Genomic DNA, 16954 nt, shown 5'->3' with positions numbered 1-16954 from the left:
GCCCTGTACCTCGGCCCCAAACTCACGCAACCCCATGCTTGAGGCCGGGACAAAACGCAGAGTGCCCCTCCAACGGGAGTAGTGCGGGACTGCCAGAAAGGGCGGGGGACGCCTGGAAGGAGGGGGAAGGAAACAGGAGGAAAAGAAAAGGGTGGTTCATAAAACCCTGCTGTTTCAGGTCAAGCCCCCAGGCAGGCCTTTCCACAAGTTCAGGACCATCCTCCTCCTCCATAGCCTGACTTCTAAGGGCTTTGAGAAGGGCCTAGAAGGAAAAGTGTAACTCCTTTCCTGCACTTGGCTCTCTAGAAGCCCTCTCTTCATCTCGCCGCCCTGAGACCACACAGCCTGGCCTCTGGGCCTCGCCCATGATGTACATGTCCCCCTGCTCCTCTCCCTGAGCTTCTTGGCACCCAGGACCCTGCCTCTCTCCTGGCTTTTGTTTCTAGGTCCATATGTTTGTTGCGTCTGCTCACCCGGTCTGTCTCTCAACCTGTCTCACTCCCCAGTCCCGTGCACCAGAAACACCTGCAGAGTCTTGGTGAAGGGCCTCTATCCAGAGCATGAGAAGGAACCCAATAGGCCACTGAGCCAGCATGGGTCACCATCATTCCCCTGGTTCTCTTCCATGACATTCCCCGATGCTATTATTCCCTAGAAATCCTAAAGAAGGTCATTGGGGGTGATTAAGACAAAGAGGAAAAAAAGCAAGCAAAGTCCTCGTGCATCCTGTTCCAGGGAGGGCCTCGTGTGGCAGGCCGAGCTTCTCAGTGACCTGCAGGCTCAGCCCGGTGTTCATCAGCAGAGCCTGGCTCAGCTGCAGTGTCAATGGGAGACTGGAGAATTACATCAGGGAAGACGAATGTGTCCCCTGTGAGCAGGATGGAGGTCAGCAAGTCGCTTCGTCCAGCTTTAAATCTCTGAGGTGTGACATCTTGGTGGACATGGAGATCTCCTTTATTTTCTTTTTGATGGCAACTCTGGACATATTGCAGCCCGGGTCGCTGTATATATTCAGGCCCTGACAGCCCTGCAGAAGGCCTTTCCCCGCACAATGGGGGCATTCTCCGTGGCAGCCTGCACCCGAGGCTGGGACAGAGCTGCCATTCAGGCCCCAACAAGAAGGCCCTCCCACCACAGCCGGGAAAAGGGCCCGCTTGTCTGCCCCAAAGGTTTGGGAAGAAGGAAGGGTCCCGCCCTCACCTCCGTGCTGCGCGGGCGGGAGGTTGTTGAGGTGAAGGATCGGCTTCAGAAGCTGGCACTGGCTTTGTGAAAGGCTGGACAAGGACCTCATCATCTCTTCCCCGACGGTCTCTCCTGAAGACGAGATAGAGGAGATGTTAAGTCCTGTGCCCCACACACGAAACCAAGCCAGCGATTCTCTTGCAAACATAATGTGATTGTCCATACAATGACTCGGCAGAGCATCTACTGCACTGAAAGTACTGGAACACGATCTTCTACCCCGCACCCTTGAACTGTGGTCTTTCTTTCTCCTCTTTCCCTCCCCTCCACACCTGGATCCAGAGCTAGTGCTTTCTACCCAGGGGAAGTTCATCCCCCACCTTCACTGCTTGTGGAAACCTCTTTTTTTTTTTTTTTTAATTTATTTGACAGAGAGAGAGCGCACACATGTGCGTGCACGCAAGCAGGGGGAGCAGCAGAGGGAGAAGCAGACTTCCCACCGAGCAAGGAGCCCAATGCAGGACTCGATCCCAGGACCCTGGGATCATGACCAGAGCCAAAGGCAGACACTAACCTACTGAGCCACCCAGGCACCCTTTGTGGAAACCTCTTATTCTCTTGCCCACGCTGTAACCTCTGCCTGGAATGCCCTCCCCTCCCTCCCTGCCCTTTTGTCCAAGAAGAAATTCTCACTTCCAAGCTGAGCTTCTCAGACCTCCAGTCCCGGGCTCGCTGACCACTCCCTGCCCCCACGGTGTAAGTCCCTCCCCTAACGGGCTATTTTTTTTTTGCCATTCCTTGTTTACCTGTGTCCTCCCAGGGGTGGTTTATTTTCATTCATCTTTACTGTCTTCATCTCTATGCCCCAGTCAGCACAATAAGCGTTTTATTTTTTTTTTTTGAAGATTTTTTTTATTTATTTGAGAGAGAGCACAAGCAGTGTGGAGGGCTTCATCCAACATCTTTTCCCTCCTTCCCTTCTGTTGGCACACTGTCACAGAACTGGGGGCACATTTCGCAGCCCACAGAGTTTCAGCAGGTGGGAAAGGAAAGCAGCTTGGCGAAAGAATGACTTGAAATGGGAGGATCCTTATAAAGGCTTCGGTTGGTCCGTCTGCACTCCCAGCCCAAGGGTAGCTGTCTCTTCTTCCCAGTGATCCCTCGGTCTGTGGGACCTGGCCACCCCTCAACCATTGCTCGTGGCGGAAAGAGATTCCTACAAGGTGGAAGATCCTAAATGTATCCACAAGGAAGACAAAACAAGCCAAACCTGGACCTGACTGACCCCTAAGTCCTTTACTGTTTCCATCTACCTCTTTCTGCCTCCTTGGTTAGAAAGGCGAGAGGCGTTATAAAGAGTTACCAGGTTAAAAAAAAAAAAAAATGTCATCTGGAGTGACATGGCTCAGGGTTCAAATCTCAGCTCCACTGTTCCCTAGCTGTGTCACTGTGAGCAAGCTCCTTGCCTTGCTAAACCTCGGTTTCTTCATCTGTAAAATGGAAATGAAAATATGCAGCTCAGAAGGCTAATAGGCGACATAAGACAATGTCTATGAAACATCTGACATGTTTCCTGAGAAAGAAAAACTCAGGAAATGCTACTCCCTTCACTTTAATCCCAGTTCCCAAAGTGTAGGTGTTACACATGTAAAATAGATTTCGTACTCAAATAAGTTTGTGAAGTGCTTGGTGAAACAAATTAACACTCTTTTCTTCTCTGCGGGACTTCTCAGATCCTTTAACCTGCCAACATGAGCTGTGAATTTCCAAGAGGCACTGTAGTCTGCAGGCTTCCCTGGGCCCCTGTGACCACAAAGCCCTCTTCCTGGAACATCACTCCTAGGCTTGCTATTTAGGAAACAATAAAGAAAATACAGCAATTAAAGGTCACACGGTACAGATTACACCTTCTTCTGGAATCTGTAAATGGCCTCCGTTTCCCTTCAGGGAAGCCATCACCAAAGAAGAGAACCCAAACTAGGCTTTCTTCCCCCACACTGCTGCATAAAATGACTGTTCCTAACTTTTTCCTAGACGCGGTACCCACTGTCTCAGCCTTCGCTACTCATGTCTCTGCTGATGTTCCTAGCACTTACGTCTAAGGAAGGAATTGGGGCCAAAAGGGAAAGGAGAGGGGTGAACGGTTAAGCATATTTTTCAGGTTTTTGTCTCATTTTATGCCTTACATACCAATTTACTCTTCATAGAGATTTTTGAGCCCATTTGTAGCCGCAGAGAAATTTCCAGGCCATTTCTCCACTTCACACACCTCTGTAGAGGCAGCAGGGGAAGGACTCCCATGGCCACCTGGCAGAGTTAGAAACAGCCACCCAGAGCAGTTCAGCCAGAGAGCAAACCACCCTGCGAAGAGGGCACGGCCTCCCCGAGGCCATAGGGGAGCCCGAAAAGCGTATTCTGTGATCACAATCGCTTCCACGCACCAGCGATAGACGCTGGCATGTTGCGAAACCAGCCGGTACTGCTCAAAAGTGGATTTCATTTTGCAGAAACAGGGAATTAATATGCACGCTCAGTCTTTCCACACTGTCTTTCAGGTATGGAGCCGCTCTAGACACTTCGGTCCAATAAAGCTCTGCCTAGAGACCTGCCTGATAGCTTTACACTTTAGTTTGTGGATTAGATTCAAGGACAGTTTATCCCGTCATGCAGATGAGAATGTCACACGGCTCACCTTCACCGCTGTCCCCTGAATCTGGTGGCACACTTAATCCCGCCAAGTCAAACGCAAAGTACAGTCGTATCAGCTGGGGGGAGGTAGATGAATTGGAGAAAAGAGCTTTGAAAATAAGGATTAATGCTACCAAGTTTCAGTCTCAAAATCCTCATCCCCCCACACTCCACCCCCAGCTGCGTTCCTCCAAGCTTAGTAATATCCCCACGTGTAGGTCAGTGCCTGGCTCCAGGGAAGCACACACTCATCTCTGCAGAATGAAGACCCATCTGTTGAGCACTTAGGCTGAGAAGCCCCGTGTGGGGATCTCATCCTCATGCTAGCTTGGCAAAATAGACAACTCTTCCCATTTAACAGATGGTAACATCAAGACTCACAAAGGTTCGGGACGCCTGGATAGCTCAGTTGGTTAAGCGTCTGCCTTCCGCTCAGGTCATGATCCCAGGGTTCTGGGATCGAGCCCCACATTGGGCTCCCTGCTCAGCAGGGAGCCTGCTTCTCCCTCTCCCTCTGCCGCTGCCCCCTGCCTGTGTTCTCCTGCTCTCTCTCTGTCAAATAAATAAATAAAGTCTTAAAAAAAAAAAAAAAAAAGACTCACAAAGGTTCAAAACATACCCAGGGAGGCTCTCACAGCATCTAAATCACAGACAAGGCTAGCGATGGTGAAGGAAATGGACCGCCAAACTCCCTACATTTGAAATGCAGGGAGTCCGCCTCCCTCATTGTTGGGCTGCCATTTCAGAGTCTTTGAATATCATTGAAAATGGGAAATGTCGTACTGATTCCTGTTGTTCTCTCCCAACAATAATTACTCTCCTGCATCTAGGGCTTTCTCTTTTCCAGGAATTATTCTACATAATTTATTTATGTTACCTACCTCATCCTCACGACAACCCAGTCGACCAGGTCTGAGTCTTGTCCCCCATTTTACAGAGAAGGAAACCAAGGTCCCTCAAGGTCAAATGCCTTTTCAAAAGTTTAAGAGCCAGAACTCAAATCCAGACAAGACGGGCTGGCTGCAGAGCCCACACAAACTCTAAGCCGTCAGTTTTTACCACCTGCCCTTCTGTGCTTTCCCAGAAGGTGGACTTTTTCCCCATTAGACTGATAGTTCCTCCAGTGTGGTAACCAAATTCCATTCATCTTGTATATATATGTGTGGGTATAAACACACACACACACACACACACATACCCTAAGCACTATGCATGGCACATAAAAAGTACTTAATAAATTTTTAATTTCTTCCATCAATTAACCCCACTCATTTTGCTCTTGTAATGTCTCATCTTATAGGTGAGAAGTTATGTATTATTTTGGTCCCATTGTATAGGAAAGAGGTTACCTCATCTCTGCAAAGAGCTTCCAGAACTCATTAAAAAATAAAAAGCATGTTCACTTGGAAAAAGATGTCAGAAGTTGTATCTGAGAAGAAGATCTTCTGAACCCAACACTTCAAACCCTCAGGAGGAAGTCTGGGGAAAAAATTGGGGAAATCTATTTAAGACCATCTCCCCAATGATCACCCACAAACTGCCTGCTGAAAGCCCAAGTCTAGGGAGATTCTCTCTTGCGAGGTTTTGACAAGAACTTCTTTCAATCCTAATGCCACTAGAACCACCTGGGAAACATTAAAAATACACGATGCCCAGGCCCCATTCCTGACACTGATCCTGTCGGTCCAGGGAGGGCTCCAGCTCATCAGCATCTTTTCAAAGCTCCCAGGTGGTTCTAACCATTAACCAGACCTGAGCCCCAATAAACTGCCCTCAAAGCAGGAAGGATTTGTCAGTAGAGAGACTAAAAGAACATTCCCAATCCACAGCCCAAAAGACTGAGCCTCACCTGGGAATGGGGTGTCGTGTTCTTATTAAGGCTCTCAGAGCGCCTTCACAAACAGAAGGTGTATTGGTGGGTGGCTGATGTCTGAGCCCTGAGAAGGCAGAGAGGTAAGTCCATGGCAGAGAGAAGCAGCCGCAGGTGAAGACCCCCCAGAAAATCACAGTTCACCAGCTGAGAGGTCATCCTGGCAGTCACCGGCCGCCCCATGGAAAGGGCTTCTGCTCCCAGTCCCTCTCTAGAGGACCTGGGAACAGCCCACAGCGGGAAGCGCAGGGCACACTCACAAGACAGCAACAATGTCTGCATCATCCATCACTGGACACCCAGTGCCTCCCTGGCACATTATAGGCTCTCGACAAACATTTGTCATTCGAGTAAAGACACTGGAAAGCCTACAGGCAAAGATGGTCATTGTAAAGCCAATAGGAGGAGAATAACTCAGATGCTGAGGCCGTGGATACTCTGAAAGCACTTGTACTTGTTTCAAACAGCAAGCATTTCGTGAGAGCAACCAAGAGCTAACCGAGCTATGCATTTTATTCATGCGGACCAGGACTGTATAAAATGGTTTTAGGCGCAACCCAACCTAAGCTTCAGAGTAACCCTAAAAAGCAGAAACTGGTATTAATTTGAATTTTACAGATGAGGAGACTCATAGAGCAATTCGGCCAAGGTCAAACAGCAAGTAAATGATACGGCTGCTTGATACAGAGTCTGTGCACCCCCACTCCACTGCCCCCTGGGTTCGCTGTAAGAGACACAAGCCACAGGGAGAATTGGGAGAAAGAGAGCACAGACGTCCACAGACTAGACCCTCTGCCCCCAGGTACGGGGAGTTGCAGGCAACAACATGACCTTTCCGTGGTTTGAGGGAGAGACTTGTAAATCCTACCAGTCCTCCTAGATTTGGGAGACCAAGATGGGGTCATCGAGGTCATCCAGTTGATTCTCCTTCTCCAGGGAACCCCCAGCCATTCTGGGGATGTGGGAACCAAGCTCTAAACAAGGCTCTAGGGAGAAGGGTCTCAGCCACCTCTCCATCAGAGGAATCCACACCGCTGAGACCACTGAACACTGGGTCCGTGGAACACACCCTGTGAACTCCACTTGGAATTGGCCCAATCTGGCTCCACCCAAATCTTATGCAAATTTCAAGAAGGAACACATTTCCCACTTTCTTCATGAACTTTCACTGACCACCCACGTGTCTCTCCCTTGAGTGAACATTTCATCTCTTCTTACTGGGTATTTGTGATACTTGATATTACTCATTAACCTCTGTCCGTGTAAGTCTTCCTCCCACGCTGTGCTGTAATTCTCCGAGGGCAGGAACTGGCCCACATGTCTTTGCATTGCTCAAGGTTACCTAGAACAGTATTTCCTGCAGAAAAGATACTTAAATAAATATGTGTTGGTTAAGGCATAAACTTCAATACACTGCACTGGAAGGAACTCAGATCTGAGCTTTAAATCCAAGTACATTTGCAAGCTGCCTACTTAGAAACAAGGTCATCTTTAAAGACATTTCTAAATCATGGCTAATTGCAGTGATACTATTTATATACATAAATCAATGTATATAAAACACCCAATAAGTACCTGAAACATAGAGTTCCCTCAATAAATGTTAGTTCCCTTTCCGAAAGCACCCTACCTGAAACTGATGATACCGAATGTACCAGCATATAAGGCAAAGTTGGCCAATGTACTTCACACTGCAAAGCCCAGAGATCCTGGTCCCAGCGGCTCAACTCTTAGACAAAGTATGAAAGACCAGGTGATCTTTGGCTCTAAAGGGACCTGAAATGAAGTTTGGGAGACGGTGAGATGCTAACCACCTGGAAATCAGACTTATCTCAAGAATCACTTCCAACCCAAAGGTTTGACCTCAGAAGGGTGCTGGAGACAGCTATCACTTCGTCACTGCTGGAAGGTGAGTGTTCAACGCTGAGGCATCACTGGCCCACACGGCCCTGGTTTAACATCCCAGGGCTAGGGGTCTGGCCTGTTCTAAACCAAATGGGAGCGGAAAGGGGCCACTCTGTCGGGCCTGGACCAGCCGGCTCACGTGCCCTTTACATGTTGGCGAATTTCTTAACTGGCCATGAGGACAGCTACCCTGCAGGACACCCAGTTGAGTCCATGGCTGTTTATAACACAATGAATGCGTGCGACTTGGAATAAAAATGAAGCTCTGCATCTATGGGAAAGAGGGTATGTGCGTGTGTATGTCCTTTGAAGTATCGTTAATGACTGAACAAGAACTCACAGCATATTCTTTCCAGAGCAGCTTCGAGACACTTTATAATCTGAGGAAAAAGGCAGAACCTCTGCTTCTCATATGCGGCAGCTGAGTTTTGTGCCCACCTGCTTTCTCCGACGGACCGGAATTAGCCTCCAGACTCTCCTGCCCACCGGTCAGAGGACTGTCCACAGGACTCACTGGCATCTCCTCGGGTGTTGACACTTGCTTTGCAGGTACGTGCGCACCTTGAACTGAGGGGGTAACTGTTCCTAAAGTCCTCACATGCTATGCCCGCCGCTCCGACCGTGACAGCTACGGTTCCCTTATTAGAGGTCAAGAAACCCAAGAACGGGAGAATAAACTAACAATTTATTAAGCATGGGTAGGGACCAAGGCTAGGCAGCCACAAGCAAAAATGAAGAGCTAAAAGTGTCGAAAAGGGCATTTGCCCATGTCCGTTCGAGGTCCCTCCTCTGGGAGTAACACTTCTTCCAGTGACACATGGGGCTCTCTGGCCCCTTTATTTGCAAGTCTTCCCAGTTTCCGACTGCTGTGAGCTCATCTGGAGCAGTTCTTGCAAGCTTCCTGCCCATTTATCCACCTTTTACAGATTACCTTTTCACCAAGGCTTGAGTGAAATGACATTTCCAAGGTCAAAGAGCTAGTTGGTGGCGGAGTTGGAATGCAGGACTATTGGGCCCCAAACCACCCTCTCGGGCCTGTTGCTCCCACCCTTCCTAAAGCACAGCCAACCTGAGACTCCACGGAGAGGGCTACAAGAGTGTGGGCAGGTCAAGATGATTGTGAACTTGCCTCGGATCCAGGGAGTCCGAATCCCCCCACAGTGGAGTTAGACTGCCCGAGGAGACCACTCTGGCCCCCCTGAGCAGGTGGATGGCCCGTCACCATGACAACACTCAGACTGCGCCTCCCCCTTCTCACGGCCACCCACCGCCTCCTGTGATCTTCACTTGGCTTACCTTCTAACATAGGTAACGAACGTGATCCCCGTCCCAACCGGTGAACACGAAGGCCGGCAAAGGTGGCACCTAAGCGAGGGGCCAGCCCTCTCCTCGTTGGGGAAGAGCCAACCAGACAATGAAAAGAGTCTCCACGTGACAATGCGCATTTACACAACGGTCATTAGGGAGGAACGTCGGTGCCAGATCCCAGACCTATCGGTCCTCGTTCCCTTCTGAGGCCGGGCCTGCTGCGTGGTTTCATTTAATTGTGTATTTTTATCGTTTGATATCTGTAGCCAGATGCCTGTAGGCAGTTAATGCCCTTTTCCACCAGTTCAAGCAAGAAAATGTACCTGCCACGCAGTATGTGCTTCACTGGGCTGCTGACTTATTTTAAGAACTAGATCTTTCCCGTTACTGTATTTTTCACTCTGGGGTGTACGCGCTCCATCACCGACATTCATACCGTGCGTCCAGGGGAGAGCTCGCCTCTGCCGTGAGAGCGTAGCGCCACCTAGTGCCCGCGCTCTCCACTGCAGCCGAAGTCAATCACCGCGATAACCTTGACCGTTTCGTGCTCTTCGGGAGAATTTTTACACGCGTTCTTCCCTCCTCACGTAACAGAGCTGGCCTGGCAGTGTTCTGCTTATCTTCTCTTTAAGATAAATAAGGTAAGGCACAAGGCTCCGGCGAGAAAGCTGAGTAAATTTTCCACTTGCCAACTCGGTGTCATACTTTCCAAGTTTGGTGGCTGTCATTTATAAATGATGAGCTCATGAGAGAGGGGAGACCTCATCCAAGTCCCAGGTGCCCAGAACACAACCGTGGAGAAAGACAGCCCTCCCGTGGGACCTGATGCAATCGTCTTGGCGTTATTTAAGCCTTTCGTACCAGCATCCCCAAGCTCTAGGTGCAGGATTATCCTCACAGCACCTCTCAGCGGTCTAAACACCAGTGTCATTACCGCCAGCAGGTTACTACAGGGACTCATATGCCAAGAAGTAGAAAGTCCATCCTCCGTGGGGACTGAAAGTAGAGATGGAGCTGCTCACTGTCCCCTAAACTCGCCGTCCCCCCGCCTCCTCATCAGCGCAAGAACCAAGAACTGTCAAATAAATAAATAATCTTTAAAAAAAAGAAAGTAAATAAATAAATAAATAAATAAATAAATAAATAAATAAAAGTAAATGGAAAAAAAAAAAAAAAAAGAACCAAGAACTGTCATCCTAATACCACCCAATAGCTCTGGCCTTCAAAATCCCAACTCTTTTCAGATACCTACAGCAGGGTTTTTTGTGTTTTTGTGGGTTTTTTTAAGATTTTTATTTATTTATTTATTTGACAGAGAGAGAGATAGCAAGAGCAGGAACACAAGCAGGGGGAGTGGGAGAGCGAGAAGCAGGCCTCCTGCCGAGCAGGGAGCCCGATGTGGGACTCGATCCCAGGACCCTGGGATCATGACCTGAGCCGAAGGCAGACGCTTAACGACTGAGCCACCCAGGCGCCCTACAGCAGGGTTTTTTATCCTTGGTACCACTAGGTTAGACAACTCGACGGGGGGGGGGGGGGGGGGTGAGGACCTGTCCTACACACTGGAAATGTTTATAGCATCTCTGACCAGTACCCACTAAATGTCAGTAGCATCCCTCTCCCCACCCATTATGACAATCAACCTATCTCTAGATGTTGCCCAGTGCTCCCTGGGGATGCAAAATCACCCTGCTTGAGAGTCACTGTTCTAGAAGGCAAGTACACCGGAATAACAATAATACTAATAACAACAACTGCTATGACTGCTACCACTTAAAAGGCACAAATTGTATGCCAACGGCCTTATGACAATATTCTATCTAATCTTTGCGGTCAAGAAACCAATCGGTGTTGACTCTCTAAGGAAATATTTACATTGCAGATAAGGAAACTGAAGCTCAGAGAGGTTAAGTAAAGTGGCCAAGGTCACACAGATGGTAGTGGAAGAGTTACCGTTTAAAACCAGGCTTTTGTGACTCCGAAACCTGAGCCTGTCACCATCTCCAGATCCTGGGACCATAGATCACAGATGTTTCCGGAACAGTCTCCATTCTCAACAGTCCTCCTAGAGTATGCTAACACTGTTCGAATACTAGGTCTGGATTCATGTTTGCAGCCATAAATATTGTAGCTATTCTCTCTAGGAACACCAATCCTGAGTGTTGGTGCTGAGGAGATGTTGCTATAGGCTAATGGAGAGAGCCCTGGGTCTGAGTTCAGACCCTGGGGCCAATAACTGACTGTAAGGTCTTTATTTGGGGTCAATTATTTAAGCTCTCAAAGTCCATTTGTTCATCTACAAGACAAAAAGGATTGGTTCGATCAGGTTCTCAGCTGTGGCTACACACTGAAATCACGTGGAGAGCATTGAACAAGGAATGCCTAGGCCTCACCCCAAGCCAATTAAACCAGAATTTCTGGGGCTTGGGTAATGACATTTTTTTAAGCCCCAAGATAACTAATGTGCAGCCAGAATTGAGACCCATGGGGCTGGATGAACTCTAAGACTCTCAAGTTCTGTCTTTCTGCCTTTGGGCCCAACTCCCCTTAGGCTGGATGCTTTCTTTTCTCCCTTCCCACCAGGATCATAGGACATATAAGAGCTCTTTGGGGGAGTTTCCTGGTCTCATAAGACTGCCCCAAAAGCCTTGAACAATTTCCTGAGAGGCTCTCAGTGTCTCAACTGCCATCCAGTCCCTGAATTAACCATCTCCAGTATCATTCTGCCCACCAAAACTATGGACCCCCACCCCACTGTCCTGTGGTAGCTGGGGGTTGGAAACTCCTCCAAAGGACTGCAGGGGGCAGGGAAAATGACAGAAGACGCTGCGTCATCTGAAAGACTATCCTCTTCCTGGCCTCGTTGAGTGCTTGCCCTGTCTGACTTGAATAAGGTTAATTCTAATCCGCGGTCTTTCAAGAGGTGAGAGAATCTCCCCTTTCTGGGTATGACTCACCAACTCCTATGTCAGCTCCCAAAGGAGAGTAACAACGTCTCACTCAGCAGGTGCCCGAGAGGAGCTCTGGCTACAGAACAGGGGCTTTGGGCCCTCTGAGCCCCATGCTCTTCATCCCCTCCTCCACCTCCTGCCATCCAGCCTTCTGTGAATGACCCTCTCACAACAGGGGGGTTTCACACACTACTTCTAGGTACAACTGGTCATAAAAGCAATGTGTATCCATGAAGTACTCCCCAGATGCCAAGTTCATCTATTTTCATCTACTTTCATCTATTTTTCCCAAGTACCCACATGAGAGGCTATTAGTGTTCACATTATTTTTGTAATCATCATCATCATCATCACCATCATCATCATCCCGTTTTACATGTGAGGAAACCGAGCTGTCTGTATTCACTGTTCACTGTTCCCGTTCCCCCGCGGTGGTCTCTGTGATTGCACCAGTTATCCAAATGACGGTGGCTTCCCCCGTTGGCGCATGAGCTCTGCAAGGGCAGAGACCACCTCTGGGTTGGCTCACCACTGCCTCCCAAACGGGCGGAGACGCACCACAACTCCCATGCAGGAGGCTGGCCCCTGCGCACCCTTCCCCTTGCCCCAGGGAAGGGAGGGCTGCAAAGACGGCTGACAAGCAGCTTCCTGGGAAGTGGGCGGACTCAGGAGTGTGGGCCCTAAGGGACACAGAAAAGAGTCTTTAGGGAGGAGAAAGTGGACAGTGGGAACAAACGCCGCCAAAACACCAAGGTTCATCCACGCAGACCTGGGGGGGGCGGGGAGGTATAGAAGACAGAGGACAAGTGGAGTGGGTGGGAGGTGAGGAACGAGGGAACCCGTGCAGACAACTCATTGGAGTGGAGGGCTTTATGTCCTTTTCTTTCATCTGATACTTTCTGATGCTTTTCTTTCATCTGATGCTTTCCCAGGGCTCTCTCCATAAAGCTGATGGGAAGGGTCCAGTGCAGAGTGAGAGGCCGGATGTTTCAGGGATCAAGGGCAGAGCGGGGATGGCGGGGTTGCCGAAGAGCACAGAAGGGAGGGGAGGACGGCTTTCTCCGGGGCCAGGGAGAGCTCGTCCGTCGCAACCGGAGGGAAGGCAAGAAAGCGGACGGGGCCGCGCACGTCCAGGTGGGCAGTACCTGGAGGGGAGGCGGGGCCGCCCCGCTGACCGCCTTACAGCCGCGTCCACCCTGGGCAGCACCACCCTTCAGCCCCTCGGCCCCCGCGAAGAACCCGAGCCTTGAGAGTACGGTGACTCCGGTGCCGCCAGCAGGGGGCAGAACTGGGCCAGGAACCAGGTCCCTCTGCCGCTCCTGCCCGAGCTCACCCCAGGGGCAGCCTGTCACCCTCTGCAATTCAGCGGAAGGTGGCCGGGACCCGGTGTCTCCGCGAGTCCCCGATTCGAACTGACCCCAAAGCCCAAGATCTTTCCCCTGCCCGCCGGCCCCCTGCGTTTGATCTGGAAGGGAAGAGACGCAAGGCTGGCGGGGAGCCCACTAAACGGGACTTTGAGCTAGTAAATTCGTCCTGCAAACCAGGTATCTTGGTGGTGGGGTTAGGATGCATTTTCTTCATCCTTCTCTTCAGTCCTCACCCCACCAGACTCCTCCATCCCAGAACAACCTAAACATCACCGGTAGCCCCCGTCGTATTGCCAAGTGGCCGAGCACCTGACCCAATGCCATCTCTGCACGGCTGGTGCACATTATCTCCAGACTCAAAATTGCAGTCCTTCCATGGAGTCCACCCAAAAGCCCAGCAATCTAATTAAAAACCTACCCAAGAGAAGGCTACTTGGTGTGGGATAGGATCAATATCCAGGAGATGAATTTGTTACAATGATTTTAATAAGTGAGTGCATTCCATTGGGCCCGCAGAAGTCTGGCAGGCATTCACTACTGAGCTGCCCACCCACTTTCTGAGCTGTCTACCCTAAGACTTTTCCATCTAGGATGGTGAGAAGGGTTGTGTGTCCTCAGTTATTGTGGAGGATGCTACAGCCCCTCCCACCAAGGATCCAGGCAAATGGGAGGAGAGGGTCAGCTGGGACCAGAGCCCCTGACCCCAGCATCCCAGGTTTACTAAAGCCCTCCTGTTTGTGCCCTGGGCTCCTGCTGGCCTCCCCATTCAACTGGGGGAAAGGGGCTTGGCGGGGAGTGGGGTAGAAGAGCTCAGACGCCTGGGCCAGGTGGCCAGCTTCATGTAAATCTGTGTTGGGTTTATAAAGCAACAAGAACAGCATCCTGCTTCCTTCCCCCTCTCCTTCTTTAGCTTTGTTCTTCCCTCCCTCTGGGTTTCTGCTGGCCCTGGGGATCCTATCCCCCACCTTCCACCTCTAGCTGGGTTGTGGGTGGGTATAAGGAAGGACCAGATCAGAGGGAGGACCCTCCACCTTCTTCCCTCCTTCCCTGTCCTGACCCACCACCACCACCACCACCCCTGGGGTCTGCACTAAAGAGCCTACTTTATCTTGGACAAATTCAGAAAGCCGCTTTGCCCTCTCTTTTGGGTGGTGGGTTGGTTGGCTAGGTTACATACGTGTTTGCGCTTAGTTTGCTTTGTCTTTTGTTTTGTTTTTTAACTTTCTTTGACCAGCCTTCACAGTAGGAAACAAAAACCATGGGGAGTCTCAAACCCCACAACTGCAGTGTGCCTTCTGCCAACCATTGTACTACACGATGTGGCAAGCCCCTCCCCCTCCTGGGCCAATGCTTCCCTGTCTTCAAAATGAACCGGGGCTAGATGAGCTTGGAAGTCCCTCCTAGCCCTGGCACCCTCATACCCTCTGACCTTGAGTTTGACTTTGGGGACATAGATGGCCTCCTCCCAGGAGGAGAGGATGTGGGACAGTGATCCCAAGGAGAGGGAGAGAGAGGGTGGGAGCCCCTGCCCCAAGCCAATGGGAGGAGCTATCCCTCCTGCTTACTCCAGCCCTAGACTCATCTGGAGAGAATGAGGGCAGGGGTGAGCAAAGGAAACTGTCACCTTAAAACAAAAAGAACATAGAACAGCCAAGGGATGCTGCTGAGACTTCTATTTTCCATCTCATCCTCTCCCTCCACCCAAACTGGACCCTAGGATGCCTTCCCTCCCTATCATGTTTGTTTCTGGCACTTCACAATTTCCTAGCACTTTCAAGTTCATTGTTGGGTTGAATCCCCCAAACTGCTCTGAGATAGAGCCAAAATGATCACCTCCATTTCACAGGTGGTGAATGCGTACGTGGGCTATAAAGCCCCATCAGGAGGGATGGGGAGGAGGAGGGGGCATAAGATTTGGTGGAAAGGCCTCCCAGACTTTTTCTTCTAAGACCATGCTACACAAAAGCAGACTGAAGTCTTTATAGGATGTCCACCCTCCTTAGCTTTCCTTCACCTTGTCCTTTATCTTTATAGCCTTTATCCTACAGATCACAAGTTAGAACTGAGATAAGGAGAGGCTCTATTTTTCTATCACATCTCTCCTCCTGCTGAGACGTGCTGGGGATTCATCATTTGGTCTGGGGAAGAGGTGGGGGGAAAGCAAGTGAAAATCGCTGGTGCGGTCTGCTAACCAGAGGCAGACAGGGTCAAGGGAATGAAGGAGGCCTTGCTTCTGCCTTAACTGAAAGCCTGACTGCATTTGTTACTGAGAAATTGTGTCCCCTCAAAATTCTTGGGTGCAAGCCCTAGCCCCCAGTACCTCGGAGTGTGACCGATGTGAAGACAGAGTCTTCCCAGAGGTGATCAAGTTAAAGCGAGGTGGGCCCTAATCCAATAGGACTGGTGTCCTTATAAAGAGGGGGAATTTGAAATGACACGCACAGAGGGAAGAGGATGTTGAGAAACACAGGGAGAAGCCGGCCATCTACAAGTGCCAAGGAGAGAGGCTGGGGTGGGTCCTTCCCTCAGAGCCCTCCAAAAGGAAACAACCCTGCCCATGTCTTGAACTGGACTTGTAGCCTCCAGAACCATGAGACAATGCAAAGGGTGTAAACAAAATTCCAGCTTGGATGGAGAGGCAGTGGAAGTGGAATTGAGATGAGAAACCTTCTCCCCAAGCACCTCCCCGATTTCTCCTGGCTTACAGAATGAACACAGATGTCAGTCATTCCGCATTACTGAGCACCTACTGTGTGTTACACACAAAACCCTTAGGGCTCAAAGAGCTGACACTCTTAACAGGGAGAGACCAAAAAAAGACCAATAAAGCACATTAATAGGAAAGAAGGTTCACATAGTACGGGGTAAAAGGGACGGGGTAAGGACTACGGTGCATTCAAATAGAGGGTCAGGAAAGGTTCTGTTGAGCAAGTGAACGTGAGCAGACAGTGGTAGGAGGTAAGGGAGAGAGGCCCGCAGACCACTGGGCAGCATGACCTTCATTCTGTCCTTTCTGCGGGAATGGGTCATGCTGTGACCATAACTTCATTCCCTCAATAAACAGTTCTTTAAGCAAAAAAGAATGAGGCATAGTTCGTGATCCCAGACAGAGCTTTACTTATCCACCCTATCTCCAAAGTCTAGAGCAATGCAAGTACTCAATAAATACTGTTAAATCAATTAACTCATCCATAATCAATAACTTATTTAGTGTATGAGAAGCAGAGACACCCCCTCATAACTTCCCAGTAAGTACTAAACTTGATACAATGTGTCCTATAAACAATGGCTCGGAGGCTTTTTTCACATGTAAAAGAACCACTCAGAGAATACGATCAGAACACGATTTCAGTTTTGCGTTTTCCCTTCCAGCCCCATCTGTACACATAACTTACGCAGGTAAGATTTAGTGTTTTGTAATCATAAACATAGGAGTTTGACATAAGGGGGCCTTTTTTAATGCTTGTCATATTGTAGGCATTTTTCTCTAACATTTCATAGTCTTTCCGATTATAACTGATAATGGATGCATGAGGTCAGCTTTCAGACTGCCAGCCAAAGCAATATTGCTTCCAATGTCCCTGAATTAAGACAAGCCAGGTAACGGGTAGGCTCCATAGCTCAGTGGTTAGAGCACTGGTCTTGTAAACCAGGGGTCGCGAGTTCGATCCTCGCTGGGGCCT

At 49.7% G+C, this 16954-nt stretch overlaps 1 non-coding gene across 1 annotated transcript; it reads left to right on the top strand.

The window, feature by feature from the left end:
• The first annotated feature begins 16881 nt into the window (after nucleotides 1-16881).
• TRNAT-UGU lies at nucleotides 16882-16954 on the top strand. The gene has a single exon. It is a non-coding gene; the product is annotated as a tRNA-Thr (tRNA).

The sequence above is a fragment of the Mirounga leonina genome, unplaced genomic scaffold, assembly GCF_011800145.1.
Source record: "Mirounga leonina isolate KUSES-001 unplaced genomic scaffold, KU_Mleo_1.0 Mir_154, whole genome shotgun sequence".
NCBI classification, from domain to species: domain Eukaryota; kingdom Metazoa; phylum Chordata; class Mammalia; order Carnivora; family Phocidae; genus Mirounga; species Mirounga leonina.
The sequence above is the reverse complement of the archived record's forward strand: the minus strand, read 5'-3'. Positions and strand labels throughout refer to the sequence as shown.